We start from the raw sequence: 24,871 nt of genomic DNA, 5'->3' as shown, positions 1-24,871 counted from the left end.
AACAAAAACAACCAAAAAGGTTTAACATTCACTGACTTTTACTCCAAGGGCTTCCAAGGAGACTTCCACCCTGCCCATCCCTCCACCCTCACTCTGCCCCACCACACACATCCCCAACTCCTTTACAAACAAATTTACATCTACTCCTACCTTTCTTTTGGCCCAGATTCGATCTGGTAAAATTCCAAGGCTTTCAAGTTGCATTTATTCAAAGCAGGATCAGATACATTTACTCTTGAACTGATGTCCCCAAACCAAATGTCCCCACACTGAGATTAACAATCATTTTAAAGCCTAGTAGTTTTCCATAACCACTCTCTGAAACAGAAAAACTAACTTATCTCTATTTACAGGATATGAAACTGGGGGAACTTGCTTGGGTTTTTGTGGCCTTACCAGCATGCTAAGTCATACTTTCTGTAGCTCTAATCTGTTAAGCCAATCCATCTTTACCAAAAAAGGAGTATTTCATGTCAACAGTACACAACATCACACACAAGACATGGAAACATAACTTATAAAAATGTATGAAATCCATTACAGCCAAAATTCCTCTTGTAACCACATCAAAGTAACTGAACCAAAAAACTAAGCAACAGTACTGAGAGGTCTAATTATCAAAGGGGAAAAAATTATTCCCAATTTTTCCATCCTTCCAAAAAGCAAGATTCTTTTTCTTGAATACATTAGGTTTCATCAGAAGAAAATTATATATGCATGTTTTCTTTCCGCTGTGAACACACAAGTTTAAGGTCATTACTTAGCTGTTTACAGAACAGATTACCCCCATTAACTGTGCTCTTGAGCAGCTACAGAGCCATCATGTTAAGGAAAAGCCTCATTAGGAACAGACCACTAGTTCATCACTCTACAGCCTTCCAGAGCAGTTTACAAACCACCCTGGCTAATAACCAGGGATTGCCAGAATGTTGAAACATCAATCATGCATAAAGGTTGCAAAAGTTTGCAGGTCATTAAAAAAAAAAATCCACATTTGTTTTTGTTTTTTTTTTCACTAGCCCCTCCTACATTTAGTGCTACGGCAATACTGCCCAATGGTAGTAAGTACTGGTTCTAAAACTAAACGCCCTGGGTATGTAAATCCTGACTGATTCCACTACTCTGTGTGACTGTGGGCAAGTTACTTAAGTTCTCTAAGTCTACCCCTCTTCACTCACAGGAAGGGGTAGTAGCCCGTAACTCCCAGCTCATAGGGTTACTGAAGAATGAATGGAGATAATATTGGTAAAGGGTGGTTAGCACAGTGCCTGGCACATAGAAAGCACTTAATAAATATTAGTTTACTATTACTTCTCCTGCTTCCCCTATTACTACTACCATCATCACTTAGTGAACATGGCAGCGTGAACGGAATATAGAGCTGGAGGACTAACTTGCAATTTTTGTTAAATAACCTAATTTTTAGGTCCAAGGACTATGCTAAATTAATGCCAATTAATGATTTGGCACAGCAAAAATGTCTGACATTTATGCTATTCCTCCTTAATTGGAAGAGCTTGCCCTTACCTCTCCACCTATCTGAATTTTATGCATCCTTCAACACACTACTCAATATATACTTTAGAGATGAAGCATTTTCAGATACCTCTCCCTATAGTGATGTTTCCTTTGAGCTAAGCTCATGTTAATCCAGCCTGAAATACTCAGTGGGCGATTAATCACATACTGGCATCTCATCTTTTCATTTTAAATAATATACCCTTATTTTTCATGTGTTGCAATGTAACTTTCATGTGTTTGTCTTGTGACTTCAAACTGTATAGCTCTTGAGAGTAATAACCACATCCTAATGCTTGTTTGTATCTACCATATACTGGAAACTTGCATATAATTGACACCCCATAAATGTGCTAATCAGTAGGTTTTCTAATCACTTCTGATTGTGCATACCAAATATATTTTCTGTAATATGAAAAGTAGATTTATTAATAAACTCTGAAATCAAAGTACTTTAGAAACAAAAATTCTTCATAGCTATGGCTAGAATACATAATTGTATCTACTCCACGGAGATTCCAAAAGAGGTGCCATCATGTCACAGTCAGAAATATTTGCCACTACAAGTTATTCAAGCAAAAAACACAACCACAAAAGATTTCATACTGAATATATGATTTTTGTACTCCTACTGTACCTTACAACACATATGCAAGAGTTAATAATTTATAACATACTTCAGAACAATAGGTGCTGCTCAGTAACTCAATATTAATATATGTGCACTGCTGGTAGGAATGCAAATGGTACAACTGGTGTGGAAAATATGATTGTTCCTCAAAAACTTAAGCACAGAATTACTATATGACCCAGCAATTCCCCTTCTGGGTATCTACCCAAGAATCAAAAGCAGGAGTCAAAACTTATTTGTACACCAATGTTCACAGTAGTATTATTTACAATAGTCAAAAGGCAGATAAATGGATAAACAGAATGTGACAGATACATACAATAGAATACTATCAGCCTTAAAAAAAAATTTGACACATGCTACAACATATATGAACCTTGAAGACATGATGCTAAATGAAATAAGCTAGACACAAAAGAACAAATCGTGTATGATTCCACTTACATGGGGTAACTAGAGTGGTAAGTTCATTGACACTGTAGAATGGTGATTGTCAGGAGCCAGAGGGCACGGGGAGTGGAGAGTTATTAATTAATAGGTACAAAGCTTCAGTTTGGAAAAAGAAGAAATTCTGAAGCTGATTGATGGTGATGGTTGCATAACAATGTGAATGTACTTAATGCCACTAAACTATAAAATGGTTGAAATGATAAATTTTATGTTATGTACATTTTACTACAAAATAAACATTTTTGAAAAATACAGGAATATAGTGTATGCTATATAAAAAAGATGAATATAGGTGAGGTCTACCATTTCTGACTCCTACTCTCAGCACTTATCAAATTAATGCAAATAATTCACTTGAGGATCTTAAATCATGAGGGATAAAAACAGGCAAGTCTCAATAAATACATTTAGTGGGAGATCTAATTTACGATGTATACAATCTTCATTTATCTTTTTCTTGGAATCCTTTATCAATGTTCATGAGGAAAATCATCACTAATGAGGGACTAATAGAGCCAATATTTAAATTTCAACCTCCAAAGGGCATTTGCCTTTACAAAACTTATGCCTTGTTATTAATAATGCCTATGAGAAAATATGATCCTCACAATTCTCATATAATAAAAGTTTTAATAGTTTAGACTTGTTTTCAACATTTTAAGAGTTGCGATTCTTTCCCAAAATTATTTCCTTCAATTTACCTATGAATAACATGATTATAAATATAATAAAGGTATTCCCAAAAAAAAGCCTTTTTATTGACATAATGGCATCTATTAGAAGACTTAGTATTAGAAAGATTCATAGCATTATTCTCTTAAAATAAAATGCTATAAAGATATGTGTAAATATGACAGAGAGGGGAAAGTGCTAATGCTAAGTTTCCTAAAAAACTACCTCTCTCCCAGTATTTCATAGGTTGAGTCTCATTCTTCACAAATTCCCTATCTACAAATTTCCCTACTTGCCAAAAGGTACTTGTTACAACAAAATCAATACTTGCAGCATTTTCGTGGTCATTTGCAGATAAGCACAAAGTGACAAAAAATTTGAGTTGTTCAACGGGTATGTTTCCTGCTGAGGTAGAACAAGGTGGCACTATGCCTTCTTGTTTCAGCTCTCAAAATATAAACAAGTGTCCTTTCCATGATCTATCTAGTGCCATGCTTTTCATATTTTTGTGCTTTTTGTTGGTGACTTCACTATTTAAGTGGTCCCCAAGGGTAGTGTTGAAATGCCATCTAGTGTTTCTAAAGCATGAAGCACGAGGAAGCTGCAATATGCCTTATGGAGAAAATGCACAATTAGATCACTTTATTCAGGCATGAATTTAGGGCTGTTTGCAGTTAATTCAATGTTAACCAATCAATGATACATATTAAATGTCTTTAAACAGAAACTAATATAAAACAAAATTATCTATTTATCACTTGACAAAAATGTTATGATCAGAGGCTCGCAGGAACCTAATCCTATATTTCCCCTAGGAGTAACAATTTCCATATTCACTAATTCACTGTTCATGGCAACTTCACATAAAAGTACTGTAAATAACAAGAATCAACTGTATTCTGTTAAACAACCCTGGGGAAGAAAAATAGACCAGTGAAACAGAGAACAGAGCCCAGAAACATGCCCATGTAAATATGGCAGGGAAGCAGCATAGAGATCACTAGAAAAACATTAAGCTATTCAATAATTGGTGCTAGGACAGTGAATAACAATCTGGGAAAAGATGAAATTGAATCCTTACCAAAAAATTCACCTCCCCATAAAATATGAAAGCAAACTTTATCTCCTTGAGAAAAAAATAAGTTATTTCTTCTAATAGGAAAAGAACTTTATGATCTTGATTTAGGGAAATATTTCATAAAGAAAACATTTTTAAAACCCATAAAAATAAAGTTGAGCAGTCAAATGAAAACTTGGCCAGTCATGGTGGCTTACATCTGTAATTCCAGGACTTTGGGAGGCCAAGGCAGGAGGATCGCTTGAGCCCAGGAGTTCAGGACCAGCCTGGGCAACATAGCAAGACCCCATCTCCACAAAAAAATCAGTCGGGCATGGTGGCATGTGCCTGTAGTCCCAGATACTTGGGAGGTTGAGGTGGGAGGATCACTTGGGCCCAGGAGGTGAAGGTTGCAGTGAGCAGAGATCATACCACTGCACTCGAGCCTGGCAACAGAGCAAGACCCTGTCTCAAAAAAAAAAAGAAAAAGAAAAAAAAGAAAAAAGAAACACTTTTGATCATCGAAAGACATTAAAAACATGAAAAGACAAGCCAAAAACTGGAAAAAAGATACTTGCAACACGTGTAACTAATACAGAGAACTCTTAAAAACAGTAAGAAGGAGGAAGACAACCTAATAGGAAAATGGACAAAAGACATAAACAAGTACTTAATAAAAGATAAAATTAAAAATGTTTAACATATGTAAAAGATGCTCACGTTCAATAATTTTCAGAGACAAAAATTAAAATCTCAATGAGATACCATTTTATGCAAATCAGCAAAACTTAAAAACTCTGACAATACCAAGTGTTGAAGAAAATGCAGAAGAATAGAAACTGGCAACGTAGCCAGTGGGAGTATCAACTGGTACAAACACCTTGGAAAATAATTTATTACTGTCTAGTAAAGTTGAAGATGCACATACTCTATGATTAGCAATTCCACTTCTCAGTATAAACTCTACAGGAACTTGTAGTGTGCACCAGGCAATAAGTAAAAGAATGTCCATAACAACAGCATTGCTTAAAACTGCAAAAATCCTGGGAGGATTGTGGTGGGGGGGAATGCAGTGTGAAGAAGCCCTTATATCTAAGAATAGGCAATTGGGTAAATTACAATATATTCATAAAATAAAATGTTACACAGCAATGGAAATTAACAATTGGTAGTTCATTATGCCTACTTCCTCATCAACATGAATGGCTTTTGAAAAACAGTGTTGATTTGTTCACACAGGGCAGAAAAATAAAACAATGCTGAATGGGTAAAAAAAAATCACAAGAATATATACAGTATAATTCCATTTATACAAAATTTTAAAACATGGAAATTAGCCATCTTATCATTTAAGGTCGCATACATATGTGGCAAAAACTGTAAAGAAAAGGCAGAGAAAAAAACACAAAATTCAGAATAGTGGTATCCTTAGTGGATAGTGTGATCAGGAAGGCAAAAACAGAACTCTGAATTCCCTCTCCAAATCTGCTCCTCTTCCACTCATTCCCATCTTGGAAGTTATATTTGACTTTTCTCTTCTTCTCATACCCCGTGTAACTAATCAGCAAGACCTATCAATACCACATCCAAAATATCCCAATTTTGCCCAATTTTGTCCATCTCTATTACTTTATTCTTGTTCAAGCCATCATCAACTTCTCATCAGGACCTCTGCATTAGCCTCCGCCCTGGTCCCTCTTGACTCTTGTACAAATCATTCTCCACAAAGCAGCCAAGTGATCTTTTCAAAATTTAAGTCAAATCATGTCCTTTACACTCTCCAATGGCTCCCCTTCACATGCAGAATAAAATCCAATCTCTTCATCATAGTTGCCAAGGATTCATTTAATCTGATCACTGCTTACATCTCTAACCTCATTTCCTCCCACTCCTTTCCTAGCCCACTACTCAGCCTCCGTGGCTTTGTATTTCTCAGACTTGCCAAGCTGATTTCCCCCTACGGCCTTTGCATTTGCAGGATTGCCCTTTTCCTGTCTCTTGGCAGAGCTGCTTCATCTCAGTGTTTAAGTCTCAAATTTAAACACAAATGTCACCCTCTCAAAGAGGCTGCTTCTGACCACCCCATCAAAAATAGCACTACTGCCACCATCACTCATAGTCACTTCACCCTCTGTCATTCTTTATAGCACTTATCATAATCCGTTAGTTCAGTGTTTGTTCTCCAGCAGAAAATAGGTCCCACACAAGCAGGGATTTGTCAGTCCAATTCAGTTTTGTACAGAGCAGTGCCTGGCATATGATTAAAAAATATTCATTGGATAAATGGAAAAGTGAATTTTATTATCAATAGACATGAAGCAACACCTTCTGACAGTGAAATGAAAATGAAGCTCACCAATGGCAGAATGAGAAGAAAGAAAAATTTTGAAAATCACCGGAAACGCATTATTCCAAGAACAGTTTTAAATAACTTTTTACAATAGTACTTGTTATGGATCACATTCCTAAGAATGATTAGTGATTAATCAAAGTTTCACACAGTTTTAAGATCCTGAATTTGGGAAATGGGCTACCTGTTTAAATTTCATTTTTAGAAGAGCACTGTGATTAAAAGCATGGTCTCCAGTTAGTTCTGAGTTCACTTATGACTACTGTGTAATTTGAACAAGTTACTTATCTATCTCTATGCCTGCTTCCTCACTTGTAAAATGAAGCTATTAATAGCTATTTCACAGTTATTGTGAAGACTACATGAAATAAAGTTTTTGAAGCATCTAGTTAAGTACCTGGCATGAAGTAAGTGGTCAATAAACTAGTTATTATTGCGAAAGCTGAGACGTCCAGACAAATGGAGGAGCTGATATGAGTCAAATAAACAAACATCCTCGCCTTTTGGCAGAGGTGGGAATACATGCCAGGATTAAATCGTTTTTCCCTCCAAAAAGACAAATGTACACAAAGGTAACATATAAGAAGTATGGACAAAGGACTTTGAGAACACTGAGGGAGTGACTGTCTTCACTAAGGAGGTCAGTCACATGTAAAACTGAGTTTCACAAGACAGCAGCAGAAATATACTAGATGAAAAGAAGGGGAAAGCATCTGCACAAACACAAATGAGTGAGAAATGCAAAATAAAGTGAGAAATGTAGTGTAATTGGTGTAGAGTATATGTGGGAAGACGGCTAGAAAATAAAGAATTGGTAGGGCCAGATGGTAAGGGGCTAAGGTCCACCATTCAAAAGTTTGCACTTTATTCTTCCATCAGTGGGGAGATGAAGGGGAAAAGTCTTAACATGCTAATTTGATACCAATTCTTCTAAAGAAGGCGGAAACACCTTTATGACTTTAAACACCACATAGGGCCACAATCTGTTAATGTAAAATAGAAAATATTTTAAGCCTTAGTTCTTGAAACCATATGAGCAATTTGTTTATTAACAATGACTGATCTGGAACCTCTCTTCATGATGTTTTATTATTACTGCGGTGACCACTGTTGTGCTAGGCATCATCATGACAGCAGATAAAATCTATTGTAAGTTTATTATGTGTTGTGTACTGTGTTGTTTTATATGTATTATCTCACTTAGTTATCACAACACTTTTATAAGGGGTACTATTATCCCATTTTGCAGATCAGAAAACTGAAGCAGAGAGGTTACGGGCCCAGAGCTAGTGACAGAGCCAGGACTCAAATCTAGGCTGACTTCAAGGTCCTAAAATTAAACCAGTTTGCTGAATTATGATATTGCTCAGTTCATTAACATCACTTGCTGAAAAGTTATTTGAGTACCTACTGTAATTTAAAGCATCAGGCTAGGTCAGTGACTTTTAACTTTTACTGTATGGAAGAATCATCCAGACAGCTTGATAAAATGCAGATTCCTAGATTCCACCAGAGATTCTGATTCAGTAAGTCTAGGTCAGAATTCAGGGATCTGCTTTATTTTATTTTATTTATTTATTTACTTTTTTAAACAGTGCCTCACTCTTCTTGCCCAGGCTGGAGTGCAATGGTGTAATCATAGCTCACTGAAGCCTCAACCTCTGAGGCTCAAGTGATCCTCTAGCCTCAGCCTCTCAAGTAGCTGGGACTACAGGCATGTACCACTATGCCTGGCTAATTTTTAAATTTTTCGTAGAGATGGGTCTCCCTACGTTGCCCAGGTTGGCTTTGACTCCTGGATTCAAGCGATCCTCCTACCTCGGCCTCCCAAAGTGCTGGGATTACAGGTGTGAGCCACAATGCCTTGCCGGATCTGCATTTTTAACCATATGTTCAGTCAATTCTGATCTACTTGGTCTATGAACTATGCCCTGGTAGACCCTGTGCTAGATGTCCTAGTTTTTCATGGATATTTGAGCCTCCTGTTCACTACGCATTTATAATCTAAAAGGGATAAAAATAAGGTGCACAAATAATACAAAGCAACACAGCAAAGGCAGTACAGACAACATAAGCAACAAAGACTTCAAAGAAGAGGGGTCATCTGAAATGAAATGAGAGTGAGTAGGATTTCATGAAGAAAGGGAACATTTTATATGCAGACTTTCAGGGATAATTTTACACACAAAGGAAGGTACATGAGCAGAGGCCTTGGCAGGTAGAGGAACTGCATTTAGGAGTGTAATGATGATGCCAGAAAAAAAGTAGAGAAAGTCTGTAGAAGGCCCTAAATATCAAGCTAAACACTATGGGCTTTATTCAGTGCCTGTACTGGAAAGCAGCTAATGGTTTTTGAGGAGGGAAATGAAATAATCATAGCAATATCCTTTGGAAGAGTTCTCTCATGAAGCTATGCAAGCAAAAGACAATGGGAACAGTCCAGTTATTACCATTCTAATTCCAAAGAAGTAAGTCAGAATGGGTGGCATGAAAAAGGGAGGAATAGTAAATCTCAATAACTAATCACGTGTAGGAGAAAGGCAACAATCGCAAATAAGGATTCCTTCACCCTTTAAGCCCAAATTGTATCACTATCAGTTTCATATTACTTCTTATACAGCTAGCCAGGCCCAAAATATATAAAGAGTTCACTTATTTAAAACACAGCCCAGGACTAAGTAAACTGGTCTCTAAGTAGCCAACATACATGTCACACAGTTCACACACTAAGAAAAGGAAAAAAAAAGTATTATATAACAAATATAAATATCTGATTTTCAAAACCATAGTAGTTTGGAGGCAAAAATTAGAAGGAGAAAAGAGCCTGCTACACGTGGACATGCTTAAGAGTCTAAGGATCAGAGAAGAAACAAAAACTATTAAAAAGCACACACAATCACTCAGGGTCACTTCTCCGTAACTGTTTATTGACAAGTACACATGATTCCCAGAAAAATGAAATAAATAAGAATCTTCCTTAATGTTCCAGGCACCTACCACAAAAGAAAATCTTCTTTAAACATTCATTAAAGCTAAATATTTTAAAACAAATATTTCCCTGATTAAGAGGTCATTTTTAAAGGATGGCTGATATATGCCAGCATAACCCCTCTATCAGTACCTAATAAATAATTAAAGGCAAGAAAGATTTATAACACACGAAGTTCAAAGATGATAGAATGTTTTCATAAAGCATTTGATCAAGAATGTGACCCCACTGATGAAGTTTTAACTTGGGTACTTCTGTCCTGATGACCGTGTCTTTGAATTCTATGTTACAAATAATATGAACTCATCCTCAACAAAAAGAAACGCTATTAAACTGGTCTTAAATACATACCCTGTGTACTTACTGAAATTAGACAACATCCTTGACACTCAATGTCCTGCAGCAATAGGCTATGTAACAACTTTTCAAAGGACTTTAACATTACAACATTTAACATTACATGAAGGACTCTCACTTTGTTTACCAACAGTCATTAATGTTTATTATGAATTAATACTATTTTTTCTAAGGACCCCACCTAAAATTTTTGTAAGGGGAATTAAGATGTTAACTGATTGAAAGTTATACTTAGGTTTATGATTAAGTTTATATACCAAAGCCGTAGACTGTAAGGCTTTTATACATGTCTATGGCTTTGGTATATATTTTATCGTGTATTTTTCATATATTTTTCATCATGTAGCAAAAAGTATATCATAATAATTACTGCAGTAAGAAGAATCTGGGATGTTTTTAAATAGCAGAAAAGAAAATCAGTGTATCTTCACAACACTGGAACAGTAAAATAAAATTTATTTAACTATGTTGTGATAAAGCAACTAAGTGGAACTAGGCCTCTCATATTTCTCAGACACAGCAAAGGATAAAGAAAACTAAAACACACACGCATACACAAAATTTCATCAATCAAATGATCAGGCAACATTGAGATATTAAAGATCAAGATTATGGTACTTCAGAAAACACAGGTCAAATATGCTACGTGGTATAAACATCTAAACCGAAGCAATCAATTGCACCTAGCTGCCCTCCTCCCTCTCCCCCGGCCAAAAAAAAAAAAAATTCCATCTCCTTAGAATCATCCCTGCTCTTTAGAAGCTTACAGAAAGAGGACACTGATTGACACCAAATAAATGTGCTTCAGAAACAGTGTTTTTCAAACTGCAAGTTGTGACCCACAAATCATCAATTTAGTAAATGTCAGCCAGCATTTTTTTTTAAATGCAAGAGGGTGGAATATAATAGAAATTAGCAGAACATATCACATATAATAAGGGTAAATACTGCTTTGTGAAAGTTTCCCTTCATACCTAAGTATGTACTAGATCTGAATGTAAGACATACTTATTACTGTGGGGCATAATTTTTTTTTTTTTTAAGTTTGAAAGCTACCACCCTAGAGATCTGGGTCTAATGCTTCTCAGGACCCAAAGGGTGAATGTTTTCCTTAGTCCTCGGCACCTATTCATACTCTTTGCTCAAGACAGACTACTGGAAACTAAGAGCTCCACAGCAGCATGACATGAACAAGGGACAAGCCCCAGCTCAGCCTGTATTTGGACTTGAAAGCACTGCCAACTTCTCTCAACAGCCCTAGGCGTTGCCTACAAGCTCTTTGTAGCCTAGCAACCTCCACAGTAGAGCTCCTCCTTTCTCCACTGACTGTATACAGTTCAACACTTCCAACCAACTTTCCTCAACTACAACTTCTGGAATCACTGTGTCCCAAGAAAAGACTATTAAATCTCCTCTCTTCACCAATTCCCAGAATGTCTTCCTACTAGAGGACCTAGAACTCAACAGAGAAGCTCCACACAGATCCTTACTTCCCCCAAGATCCCACGACAAGGCACCCTCCTGTCAGTCCAACACCCTCGTTCTCAGTCTCCCAACCTTGGTGCAAATCTTTTCTCCCAAAAGCCCTTATTCAATTACCACATCCTTTTATCAGCCCCTGGTAAGAGCAGGCCTAATGTCCCAAGGGCCTAGACATGCCGGTCCTTCCCCCAGCAAACCTCCCTGGGGACATGTCCTCTTTTCTGGGATTCAGTAGTTCAGAGACAAGTTTCCTATTTCCCCAGCAGTCCCAGACACGTCTCCCTCTTCTAACAGCTGGGAGGCATCTATCCATCCCCCATGCTGGGGCAAGGTGAGACGCCTAGATTCTCCCAGGAACCCAGGCAGGCTCCCCAACACGCCCTCCTCCAACCCGGGACCAGCCCCCCAGCCCAGCCCAGCCCAGCCCAGCCCAGCCCAAGACCCTCCCAGCTCCGCCCTAGCCCAGGCCAGGCAGGCCCCATCCTCCCTCTAGCCCCAGGGCAGGTCTCCCATCCCCACAGCTGCTCGAGACAGGCCCCATGTGGCTTTCACCCTTCCCCGAGTGTCCTATCCCAGCACCCTGCAGGAGAGACGCTCCGCGCCTCGGCTCCGGAGGGGAGCGCCTCGGGCCTCGAGAGCCCGGCAGAGCCAGCGGGCCCGGCTCCACTCACCCCTCAGCCCGGGAGGCGGGGGAGCTGCTGCGGCGGCTCCTCCGGCTGCGCCTCTCCTCCCCCCTCCCGGCCACCGCTGTCGCCGCCGCTCAGCCTCGGGCCTGGTCCCGGCCAGCCCCGGCCCGGCTCCGCTTCACCTAGTCCCCCACTCTGGCCGCCTGAGCCCAGTGTCCTGCATTGACCCGGAAGCAGCTTTCCCGGCCCAACAACAACACGTGACCTCGCCGCACGTGTCACGTCCGCTGCGTGAATGGGAGGGGGCGCCGGAGGAGCGGGTCCTCCCCAACGGCGCTGGGGTTGCCATGGCGACGGGGATGGCTGCACTGGCCTAGGCTTTACCACAAACACCTCATCTGCTCTTTCTCTTGCCCACCCATTTGAGGGGACAATCCCCAGGGGCAGAACAGGAGTACACATTGTCATATCAGAGGACAATAGGGGCTGCAGAAAAGAGCATTGGGCTGAACCTTTCCAGAAACACTTGGAATCTTGGCCTGGCTGTGTTACTGATTTGCTGTGTGACCTTGACCAAGTCTCTTCCTATCTCTGGTTTCAGTGTCCTCAACCATAAAATGAGGGAACTATACTAGATGAGCCCTCAGGGCATGGTGGCAGTCTGGCCTTTCTTCTGTGCCCCCTTCACAAGTGGCATCCCGAGCTTCCAACACCAATGTAGTAACAGCAGCTTTCATTTATTGAGCACTTTCTAGGTACAGGCACTGTGCATGTGCTATTTTTAATTTTTACAGCCCTCCAAAGAGATGGTATTTATAGAATTGAAAACAAGTTCAGAGTGCTTAAGTGATCTGCCCAAGACCACCCAGTTAGTAAATGTGACCAGGGTGAGATTTGAATCCAGGTCAGGCTGGCACCAGGGTCCATGCACTTCACTTTATGCCACGCTATTGCTCCAACTCCATGCATAGTATTACTATATCTGACTGTTGAGCTGTGATTCCTTATGTACCCCTTCGTCCATTTATTTTGCAGAAACATACATGGAATAGGCATGGTGCTGGCTCAACCCCAAGTGAATTCAGCCTTGTATGGGAATGTCCCCTGAAGTGCTAGGAGATGAAGATGTCTTTGTGCATAAAGTGTATGTGCTTCCGTGTGGTGTGTGCCAGAAAACAGGTGGGGGATGTAATGTGCATGTGCATGTCTGCATTGGTTTCTGGAAGGGGGAAGCAAAATTATTTAGGAGAGACCCAATAGCAGCTTACCATCATCAGTTCCTGGAGACTTATTTTTGTCATTCTATTTTGTTTTATCATATCCCATAGGTAGGGTTAGAGAGGGTAGAGAGGAAAAAAAAAAAGCCAGAAGGTCATGGGTAAAGAAACTGCTCTGGGTATAAAGGGGATGATTAGCCAAGAATTGTATCTTAGGTTACTCAGGAAGGGGCTTTACTCCCCCTTCCACAGAGAACAGAGTGCCTTTCTTGGCAATTTAAGAATTACTGGCTTTCGGAACACTGAGATCATTAGCATTGTGTCCTGAATTGGTGGGTTCTTGGTCTCACTGACTTCAAGAATGAAGCCGCGGACCCTCGCGGTGAATGCTACAGCTCTTAAGGTGGTGCGTCTGGAGTTTCTTCCTTCTGATGTTCGGATGCGTCCGGAGTTTCTTCCTTCTGGTGGGTTAGTGGTCTCGCTAGCTCAGGAGTGAAGCTGCAGACCTTCGCGGTAAGTGTTACAGCTCATAAGAGCAGTGTGGACCCAAAGAGTGAGCAGTACTAAGATTTATTGAAAAGAGCAAAAGAACAAAGCTTCCACAGTGTGGAAAGGGACCCGAGCAGGTTGCCAATACTGGCTCGGGCAGCCTGCTTTTATTCTCTTATCTGGCCCCACCCGCATCCTGCTGATTGGTAGAGCCGAGTGGTCTGTTTTGACAGGGCGCTGATTGGTGCATTTACAATCCCTGAGCTAGACAAAAAGGTTCTCCACCTCCCCACCAGATTAGCTAGATACAGAGTGTCCACACAAAGGTTCTTCAAGTCCCCACCAGAGTAGCTAGATACAGAGTTTCGATTGGTGCATTCACAAACCCTGAGCTAGACACAGGGTGCTAATTGGTGTGTTTACAAACCTTGAGCTAGATACAGAGTGCCGATTGGTGTATTTACAATCCCTGAGCTAGACATAAAGGTTCTCCAAGGCCCCACCAGAGTAGCTAGATACAGAGTGTCCATTGGTGCATTCACAAATCCTGAGCTAGACACAGGGTGCTGATTGGTGTGTTTGCAAACCTTGAGCTAGATACAGAGTGCCGATTGGTGTATTTACAATCCCTGAGCTAGACATAAAGGTTCTCCAAGGCCCCACCAGAGTAGCTAGATACAGAGTGTCCATTGGTGCATTCACAAATCCTGAGCTAGACACAGGGTGCTGATTGGTGTGTTTGCAAACCTTGAGCTAGATACAGAGTACCGATTGGTGTATTTACAATCCCTGAGCTAGACATAAAAGTTCTACACGTCCCCACCAGACTCAAGAGCCCAACTGGCTTCACCCAGTGGATCCCGCACCCAGGCTGCAGGTGGAGCTGCCTGCCAGTCCCGCGCCGTGCGCCCGCACTCCTCAGCCCTTGGGTGGTGGAAGGGACTGGGCGCCGTGGAGCAGGGGGCGGCGCTCATCGGGGAGGCTCGGGTCGCACGGGAGCCCATGGAGGGGGTGGGAGGCTCAGGCACGGCGGGCTGCAGGTCCCGAGCCCTGCCCCGCGGGAAGGCAGCTAAGGCCCCGTGAGAACACGAGCGCAGCGCCGGTGGGCTGGCACTGCCGGGGGACCCAGTACACCCTCCGCAGCCGCTGGCCCGGGTGCTAAGCCCCTCATTGCCAGGGGCCGGCAGGGCCGGCCGGCTGCTCCCAGTGCGCGGCCCTCCAAGCCCACGCCCACCCGGAACTCCAGCTGGCCCGCAAGCGCCGCGCGCAGCCCCAGTTCCAGCTCGCGCCTCTCCCTCCACACCTCCCTGCAAGCTGAGGGAGCCAGCTCCGGCCTGGGCCAGCCCAGAAAGGGGCTCCCACAGTGCAGCGGTGGGCTGAAGGGCTCCTCAAGTGCCGCCAAAGTGGGAGCCCAGGCAGAGGAGGCGCCGAGAGCGAGCAAGGGCTGTGAGGACTGCCAGCACGCTGTCACCTCTCAGCATGGCCACAGTCAAAAGTAGCCTCAGTGGTGAGGACCATGAGAAGAGCGGAGTAAAATGTACAAGGTGGATGCTGCATGGATACTCTGTTGACAGACTTACTTCTGAGCTCAGGTACCTTTGGGGACACCCAGAAACGGTTAAGAGGCTAGTTGCCCTGTGAGCAACTAGGAAAAAAGCAAGAAATATGGGTCATTACTGTTAACAAATACTATGTGCAACGTATATAAATACATATATGAGTATTGTATGTGGCTGGGTGTGGTCGATTATACACTTCTTTGTATCTCTGAGGTATCCTCCAGTCATTTTTCTGCTTCTTTTCCCATCTTTCCCCTTATAGATGAAACTTCTAAAGACAAGATCAATGTCTCTACCCACCTCCCATCTTTCTCCCCAAGACAGCCAGAATTATCTTTCTAAAACTTACATCTGTAATCTCAGCACTTTGGGAGGCTAAGGCAGATGGATCAAGAGGTCAGGAGTTTGAGACCAGCCTGGACAATATGGTGAAAGCCCGTCTCTACTAAAAATGCAAAAGTTAGCTGGGCGTGGTGGTGCAAGCCTGTAATCCCAGCTACTCGGGAGGCTGAGGCAGGAGAATCGCTTGAACCCAGGAGGCGGAGGTTGCAGTGAGCCGAGATTGTGCCACTGCACTCCAGCCTGGGTGACAGAGCGAGACTCTGTATCAAACAAACAAACAAACAAACAAACAAACACAAAAACTCATATGTGATTGTGTTATTCTCTGGAACTTAGAACCCTTTCAGGATTCTCTGTGGGTCTCAAGATAAAGTCTCTTATTATTAATGTACTTCTCAAAATTTTTCCAGATCTGGACCCTGCTGACTTTTCCAGCCTCATTTATCACTGCTATTTGCTCTTCTGTATCTGCTCTGTTCAATCTGGTTGCCACTAGCCACATGTGGCTATTTAAATTGAAATTAATTAAAATTAAGTTAAATTTGAGTTTCATTTCCTCAGTCACTTGACACTAGTTACATTTCAAGTGCTCAATCACCATATGTGGCTAGTGGCTATCATATTGGACCGGGCAGATACAGAATATTTTCATCATCACAGAAAGTTCTATTGAACTGCACTGCTCTATACTCACAAACCTTCCTGTATAATATATTCTATAGGAATTCCCTCCACAAAGCCATTTACTTCAAATGTTCTTCTTTCACTTCCTTGAGACAGAAAATTATACGTAATAGCTTATTTCCTTGTTGTTTCTTCGGCGAGCATGTAAGCCTCAATGAAGGCAGGAGTAGGTCTATCGTGTTCACTATTGATTCCGCATTATTTCTAAAGGGCTATCATATAGGAAAAGGAGAGAATGGACGTTGAACTAGACTGAGAGAAAATAACAGGCAGATTTGTGGCCATTTTATTAGATATTATTATTATTAATTATCATTTTAGACAGGGGCTTTCTCTGTCGCCCAGGCTGGAGTGCACTGGCACAATCATAGCTCACTGCAGTCTCAAACTCCTGGGCTAAAGTGATCCCTGCTTCTCAAGTCTCCCAAGTAGCTGTGACTACAGGTGTGTGCCACCATGCCTCCCTAACTTTTTTTTTCTTTCTAGAGATGGGATGTCACCATGTTGCCCAGGCTGGTCTTGAGCTCCTGGCCTCAAGCGATCCTTCCACCTTGACCTTCCAAAGTGCTGGGATTACAGGCATGAGTCACCAAGCCCAGCCAAAAAAATATTCATAATTCGATCACTTTGACTTACAAAGGGCAATTTTATACAGTGCAACCTAATAATAAGGAAGAACTTCGGGAGAATTGGAGCTGCTTTAGTCAGTTCTAGTTAATTCTCTGCCATTGGAATAGGTTGAGCAAAGGCAGAATCTGTTAAAACAATATGTGAACAATTCCTGGATCAGAAGATTCGAAGTCTTCTAAGATTCTCAGTCTATGTTTCTCCTACTGGATCTTTAATTCAGAGTCGAATATGCCATAACAAAAATCATAGCTACTTTCTAAGGTTTTACTATGCCAGACGCTGCTTGAGACATTTTATGTAGATTACTGTTTTTCCCTCAGTCTTCACAATGATCTTATTAAGTATGCTTAATGCTATCAGATTTACCAACTAAGACTGAGGTTGTCATACACCCAGCAACATACAACTAGTAAAAGGTAGAGTCCATATTCACATTAGGTCAGTCTGAAATCAGCATTTTAGTTTACAATGACCCTGTATTATGAGATATAGTTCTGTCATGAGGTTTCAGCCAGATATTTGCATGTCATTTTAATTTAACAATTGCTTATTTTGTAAGAGTTTTGTTCCTTGTACTTAGCTAGGTGGTCTGGGGAAAACAAAGATAAATAAGGCATGGTCTCTACAATGTAATTGGAACGGTAACAGTGATACATGGCAACTTACAGGATGTTATTTTTTGAAAGGAGATAAGGGAATTATCTTCACAGCTGAAGGCTCTTCCCAAGTAGACAAGAGGATAAGGACATAATTATATGAGAATTTAATGTGAACAACAGCAGTACACAGATGGGAACACAGGGGAAGAGAAAAGCAGCCGCTTCACTTGAAAGAATAATGGCTGGTTTGGTGACTGTGTCTTTAATACCATTCCTGGTTTTTCCACTAACCAGCTCTGCCTCTTGGACTGTTTCTGCCTAGAGCATTATCTACCAAATAACAGAGATTGGATAAACTATCATGGCAAACCACCTGAAATTATATATATTGTGTATATTACACATGTATGCATTTTTAAAAGGAAGTGTCCCAGATTTCATCAGATGCATACACACACACACACACACACACACAAATTCTAAGTCAAAAAATATAGAATGGATGACCCCTTTAAGTTTTGCAATTCTCAGATTCTATATTTTATTTTTGTCAACATTATTGACATATTTGTCAGGAGCTGTACTGTCATGCCAAGCCTAGTGACCAAGCAAAGGACAAAGATTTTTAAAATTTTAAACTGGGGAGTCATACCTAGAATTATTTAGACAGAATCAGTATTTCCTTACTGGGCAGAATATGGTCTTTAAAAAACAACTCTTAATTTGTTTTTTTTGCAATTTGCAATAGACCAGCCACAAAAAGCTTAATTTTCAAGAAGACCTTACATTAATTAAAATCACTTGCAACAAATTGCTAGAAGCCTCACTAACCTCTCATAATTTTTTTATTGTGAAGAATAACAGACATACAGAAAAGTGCACATAGTGTACATAAATGCACAGCTCAATGAATTCTCACAGGTAAGCATGTAACAACCTCCCATTTAAGTCATAGAACATTGCCAATTTCCCAAAGACTTCCCCCAGTACCTACATTCACAATTCTCCCCAAGTTAATTAACTGCTATTCTGACTTCTAATAGTGTAGCTTATGTTTCCCCGTTTTTAAATAAATGAAATCAAACGAGATGATTTCTTTCACTTAATATTATGAGAGTCATCTATTTTGGTCCATGTAGCTATAGTTTATTCATTTTTGTTGCTACATGTATCTTATAGTAACACTCTATTTATTTATCCATTCCACCACTGGACATTTGTGTTGTCTCCAGGTTTTGGTTATTATGCATAACACTGCTATGAACATTCTTGTGCTTGTCATTTAGGGCACATATAAACATTTCTGTTGGGAATATACCCAAGAGTAAAATTGGTAAATCCTAGCTTTAGATCAGCGTTGTCCAAAAGAAATATAGTACAAGTCAAGTCAGATATGTAGTTTAACTTTTTCTAGTGGCCACATTAAAAATATTTTTTAAAGTTAAATTAATATTAATCATGTATTTTATTAACCCAGTATATCCAAAATGTTATTTAGATATTTTGTTATTGTTTTCATATTAAATTCTCAAAATTCCATGTATAATTTACACTTAGAGCAATTTAGTCTAGCCACATTTCAAATGTTCCAAAACCAAAGGTGATTACTAACTACCATATTACCATATCTGCTATTATTTGGTTTCATTTACTGTTATTTTTCTAATTTTCTTATTTTCTAAAAAGTCTTTAAAGCGGTACATCTCTAAGTACAGCATTAGTTGTGAGTCACAGTTTTGATATGTACATTTTCATTATCATTCCACTTTAAACATTTTCTGATTTTTTTTAATTCATTGATGTGATGGATAACATTAATTGAGTTTTTAGTATTGAATCAGGCTTGCAAACCTGAAATATATCCCATTTGGTGTAGTATATAATTCTTTCTGTACATTGTTGGATTTTCTAATATTTTGTTAATGACTTTTGCATATATGTTCATGAGAGATATTGCTCTATGGTTTTCTTTTCTTGTAATGTCCTTGTGTTGTTTTGGTATTAGGGTAATGCTGGCCTCATAAAATGAGGTAGAAAGTACTCACCTGTTTCTATTGTCTTAAAAGATTATAGATAATTGGTGTAATTTCTTCCTTAAACATTTGGTGGAATTCATCAATGGACCCATGCTGGCTTAGGTGCTTTATGTTTTAGAAGGATATTAATTATTGATTTAATTTGTTTAAGAGATATAGGCCTATGCAGATTGTCTTCTTCTTGTATGAGCTTTGGTTGATTGTGTCTTTCAAGAAATCGTTCCATTTTTTTCTAGCTTATCAAATTTATGGGCACAGAGTTGTTCATAATATTCCTTTACTATCCTTTTCATGTCTATGGGATCTGTAGTGATGTTTCTGTTTCATTTCTGATATTAGTAATTTGTGTCTTCTCTCTTTTTGTCTTAGCCTGGCTAGAGGCTTATTGATTTTATTAATCTTTTCAAAGAACCATCTTTTGAGTTTATTGATTTCTCTCTACCGATTTGTTTCAGATTTCATTGATTTCTGCTCTAATTTTTATTTATTTCTTTAGTTTGGATTTAACTTGCCCTTATTTTTCTAGTTCCCTAATATGAAAGCTTAGATTATTGATTTTATATGTTTCTTACTTTCTAATATATGCATTCAAGTTTCTAAATTTTCCTCTAGGCACTACTTTTGCTACACCCTACAAATTTGGACGTTGTATTTTCATTTTCATTTAGTTCAAAATATTTTCACTTGTGATTTCTTCTTTGGCTCATGAATTAGTTAGAAATATAGTTAATTCCTATAACTTTATGTTACTTCAACATCCATTTAAATATAAATTTAGCTTTCTCATACCAGATATCAGAAGCAGGACATAGTCACCTTTGACACACTTTCCAGTTGTCCACTTCCTTACAGTTCCTTAATGCAGTGGATCCAGTTATCTGCCTTATACAACCACCTCCCTATGGAATGGTTAGATACAACCTACTTCACTCACCCCTGTGATCCCCTTAACCCCCAAGGACTGCACAGATATGCCACAGTAGCCCCTCTCAGTCACAGTGTGACCCCATGGAACTCTTGCCAACTTGCTTTAAACCCATCAGTTAGAACGCCTTGTGGGAAAACCTGCTTGGGTAATGACCCCAATAAAGACCATGGCGCACAGGTCCCTCTCTCTCTCTAGCTCCCCATCCACCAGTTGAGCATATATGTCCCAGATGGCTTTCTCCTTCCTGTTGGTTGAGGATACATTCTTTGTGAATGTTTAAAATAATTTGTGTTTTACAGTTGTTAAGTTCAGTGTTCTATATAAGCAATTAGATCACTTCTGTTAATTATGTGGTTCAATTTATATCCTTATTGGTATTTTGTTATAAATTGATTTTGTAACAATTGTTACAAGCAGATTGATTACTTGTATTAGTTACTGAGAGAGGTGTGTTAAAATGTCTTACTAAGTCTATGGATGAATCTTTTTTTCCTTATAGTTCTGATAGCTTTTGATTTATGTTTTGGTGGTATAATACTAAAAACTGTATTAAATTAAAATTGTATTCTCTGTCTGGTAAATTGGACTTCCTCTCATTATGTATATCCCACTTATCTCCAGTAATATTTTAACAATAGCCTTAAAGACTATTTTGCCTAATATTAATCAGCTTTCTTGTGGTAAATCTTCTATCTTTTTATTTCTATAACCTTATATTTTAGCTATATATAAATAGCATAGTGTTATTGGTTTGTTGCTGTTGTTGTTTTCTTTTCTTTTTCTTTTTTTTTTTTTTTGAGATGGAGTCTGTGTCGCCAGGCTGGAGGGCAGTGGCGTGATCTCGGCTCACTGCAACCTTCGCCTCCTGAGTTCAAGTGATTCTTCTGCTTTAGCCTCCCAAGTAGCTGGGATCACAGGTGCGTGCTGCCAAGCCCAGCTAATTTTTGTATTTTTAGTAGAGACAGGGTTTCACCATTTCCACCAGGATGGTCTTGATCTCTTGACCTTGTGATCTGCCCGCCTTGGCCTCCCAAAGTGCTGGGATTATAGGCATGAGCCACTGCGCCTAGCCCGTGTTATTGGATTTTAATCCAGCCTATTATTTGTCTGTTAATTTGAGAATTTTATCTATTTATATTTAATGTAAATACTGAGGCCTGGCGCAGTGGCTTACGCCTGTAATCCCAGCACTTTGGGAGGCTGAGGTGGGCGGATCACGAGGTCAGGAGATCGAGACCATCCTGGCTAACACGGAGAAACCCCGTCTCTACTAAAAATACAAAAAATTAGCCGGGCGTAGTGGCGGCCACCTGTGGTCCCAGCTACTTGGGAGGCTGAGGCAGGAGAGTGGCCTGAACCCGGGAGGCGGAGCTTGCAGTGAGCTGAGATCACGCCACGGCACTCTAGCCTGGGCAACAGAGCAAGACTCCATCTAAAAAAAAAAAATTGATATATTTAGGTTTAAATCCAGCAGTTTACTAGTTAACTCATATTTTTTTTACCTGTTTCATGTTCATAATTCTCTCCTTTTAAATATTTGAGTGCATTTTTCATTCTATTTTCTCTTCTATTAGCTTGGAAGTTATATACACCCTTACTATTCTCTTTGTGGTCAATATAGAGATTAAAATATGCATCCTGAACATAATAAAAATTAATATTTCTTAACACTATTGCCATTTTCTCAGGCAATGCAAGGATTTTTGTTTGTTTGGTTGGTTGGTTGGTTTTCTTTTTTTGAAACAAGTTCTCACTTCTCTTGCCCAGGCTGGAGTGCAGTGGCTTCATCAGGGATCACTGCAGCCTTGACCTCCCCAGGTTCAGGTGATCCTCCCGCCTCAATCCCCCAAGTAGCTGGGACTACAGGTGCATGCCACCATGCCTGGCAAATTTTTGTATTTCTTGTAGAGACTGGGTCTTGCCGTGTACAGATTTTTAACACCATTTGCCTCTGCCTGAATTATATGTGATTACTGTCATATATTTTAACATAAATATTTAAAATGCACAATATAGTGTTAATATTTCTTTAATAGTATTCATTTAGATATACCTTATGGTTGTCAACTTTAATTTTTAAGTGATAAAATGTATAAAACATAAAATCTACCATTTAAAGATTTTTAAGTGTGCAGTTCAGTGGCATTAAGTACATTCACAGTGTTGTGCAGCTATCCCTCCTCTGAATTTCCAGAACTTTTTCATCACTCCAAACAAAAACTCTGTACCCATTAAATAACAACTCCTCATCCCCCTGCCCTCCCACCCTGATAACCTCTAATATACTTTCTGACCCTATGAATTCACCTGTTCTAGGTATCTCATTTAAGTAGAATCATACAATATTTGTCCTTTTGTGTCTTGCTCATTTCTCTTAGCATAATGTCTTCAAAGTCGATATGGTTTGGCTGTGTCCCCACTCAGATCTCATCTTGAATTGTAGTTCCCATAATCCTCATGTGTTGTGGGAGGGACCTGGTGGGAGGAACTGGGTGGGAAGTGATTGGATCATGGGGCGGTTTCCCCCATGCTCTTCTTGTCGTAGTGAGTTCTCACAAGATATGATGGTTTTATAAGCATCTGGCACTCCCCCTGCTTGTACTTCTCTTTCCTGCCATCTTGTGAAGAAGGTACCTTGCTTCCCCTTCACCATCCGCCATGATTGTAAGTTTCCTGAGGCCTCCCCAGCCATGCTGAACTGTGAGTCAATTAAACCTCTTTCCTTTATAAACCACCCAGTCTTGGTTATTTCTTCACAGCAGCATGAGAATGGATTAATTCAAAAGGTGAAAGCATGTATCAGGATTTCTTTCTTTTTTTTTTTTTGAGACAGTCTCACTCTGTCACCCAGGCTGGAGTGCAGTGGCGCAATCTCTGCTCACTGCAACCCCCGCCTCCTGGGTTCAAGCGGTTCCACTGCCTCAGCCTCCTGAGTAGCTGGGATTACAGGCACCAGCCACCATACCCAGCTAATTTTCGTATTTTTAGTAGAGATGGGGTTTCACCATGTTGGCCAGGCTAGTCTCGAACTCCTGACCTTGTGATCCACCTGCCTGGGCCTCCCAAAGTGCTGGGATTACAGGCGTGAGCCACCGCGCCCAGCCTCATTCATTTTTAAGGCTGAATAATATTTCATTGTGTAGATATACTATATTTTGTTTCCCTATTCCATCTGTTCATGGACATTTGTGTTTTTTCCACCTTTTGACTATTGTGAATAATGCTTCTATGAACATTGGGGTGCAGAGGCCTGTTTGAGTCCCTGCTTTCAATTCCATGGATATATGCCTTGTTATAGAATGAATGCTTGTGTTTCCCCAAAATGCATATATTTGAACTAACCAGTATGGCTAATCACTGTGGCTATATTTGGACATGGGCCTCTTAGGAACTGATTAAGTTAAATAAGGTCACAAGGGTGGGGCCCTGATTTGATAGGATTAATGTTCTTATGAAAAGAGATACCAGAGAGGGGCTGTGCTAGCTCTTGCACTCTCCCTACCCTTGTGTATACTCTTAGAGGAAAGGGCATATGAGGACAGCATGGCCGTCTGCAAATCATGAAGATCCCTGCTAAAAACTTGATCTTGGACTTTCCTGCCTCCAGAACTGTGAGAAAATAAATTTCTGTTGTTTAATCCATGCAGTCTGTGCTGTTTTCTTACGGCAGCCTGAACTGACCAACCATACATAGAAGTGGAATTGCTGTGTCAAATGGTAACTTTATGTTGAACCTTTTGAGGAACTGCCATTCAGTTTTCCACAGTGGCCACACCATTTTACATTCCTATTAGCAATGCAGCAGGATTGCAGTTTCTCTACACCTTAGCCAACACTCCTTTATAATAGCCATTGTAATGGATGTGAAATGGTATCTCATTGTGGTTTTGATTTTCATTTCCTCAATGACTAGTGATTTGAGCATCTTTACATGTGACTATCAGTATATCTTTGGAGAATGTCTCGTCAAGTCCTTTTCCCATTTTGTGATTGAGTTGTTTGTTTTTGTTGTAATTGCTGAATTGTAGTTCTTTTTATATCCTGGATATCCATGCCTTCTAAGTATATGATTTGCAAATATTTTTTCCATTCTGTTGTGTTTTCACTCCCTTGATAGTCTTCCTTAATGCATAAAAGTTTTTAATTTTGATGATGTTCACTTTACCTATTTTGTTGTTATTGTCTATGCTTTTGGTGTCAGATCTGAAAAATCACTGTCAAATTCAATGTCATGAAGCTTTTCTTCTATGTTTTC

General features: G+C 39.9%; 1 protein-coding gene across 5 annotated transcripts in view; it reads right to left on the bottom strand.

Moving 5' to 3' along the window:
• Nucleotides 1–12,371, bottom strand: part of LOC100980308 (tubulin-specific chaperone cofactor E-like protein) — a 170,742-nt gene extending 158,371 nt beyond the window's left edge. For 3 of the 5 annotated variants that reach the window (XM_057299275.2, XM_034933907.3, XM_003819975.6), the window contains exon 1: nt 12,178–12,371. The gene's annotated coding sequence lies outside the window, so the exon portion shown is untranslated. The other 2 variants (XM_034933906.3, XM_055094997.2) reach the window with 1 other exon arrangement.
• Between the last annotated feature and the right edge of the window lie 12,500 nt (nt 12,372–24,871).

Source organism: Pan paniscus, chromosome 9, assembly GCF_029289425.2.
Source record: "Pan paniscus chromosome 9, NHGRI_mPanPan1-v2.0_pri, whole genome shotgun sequence".
Taxonomy (NCBI): domain Eukaryota; kingdom Metazoa; phylum Chordata; class Mammalia; order Primates; family Hominidae; genus Pan; species Pan paniscus.
This window is presented reverse-complemented; position numbering and strand designations above follow the sequence as displayed.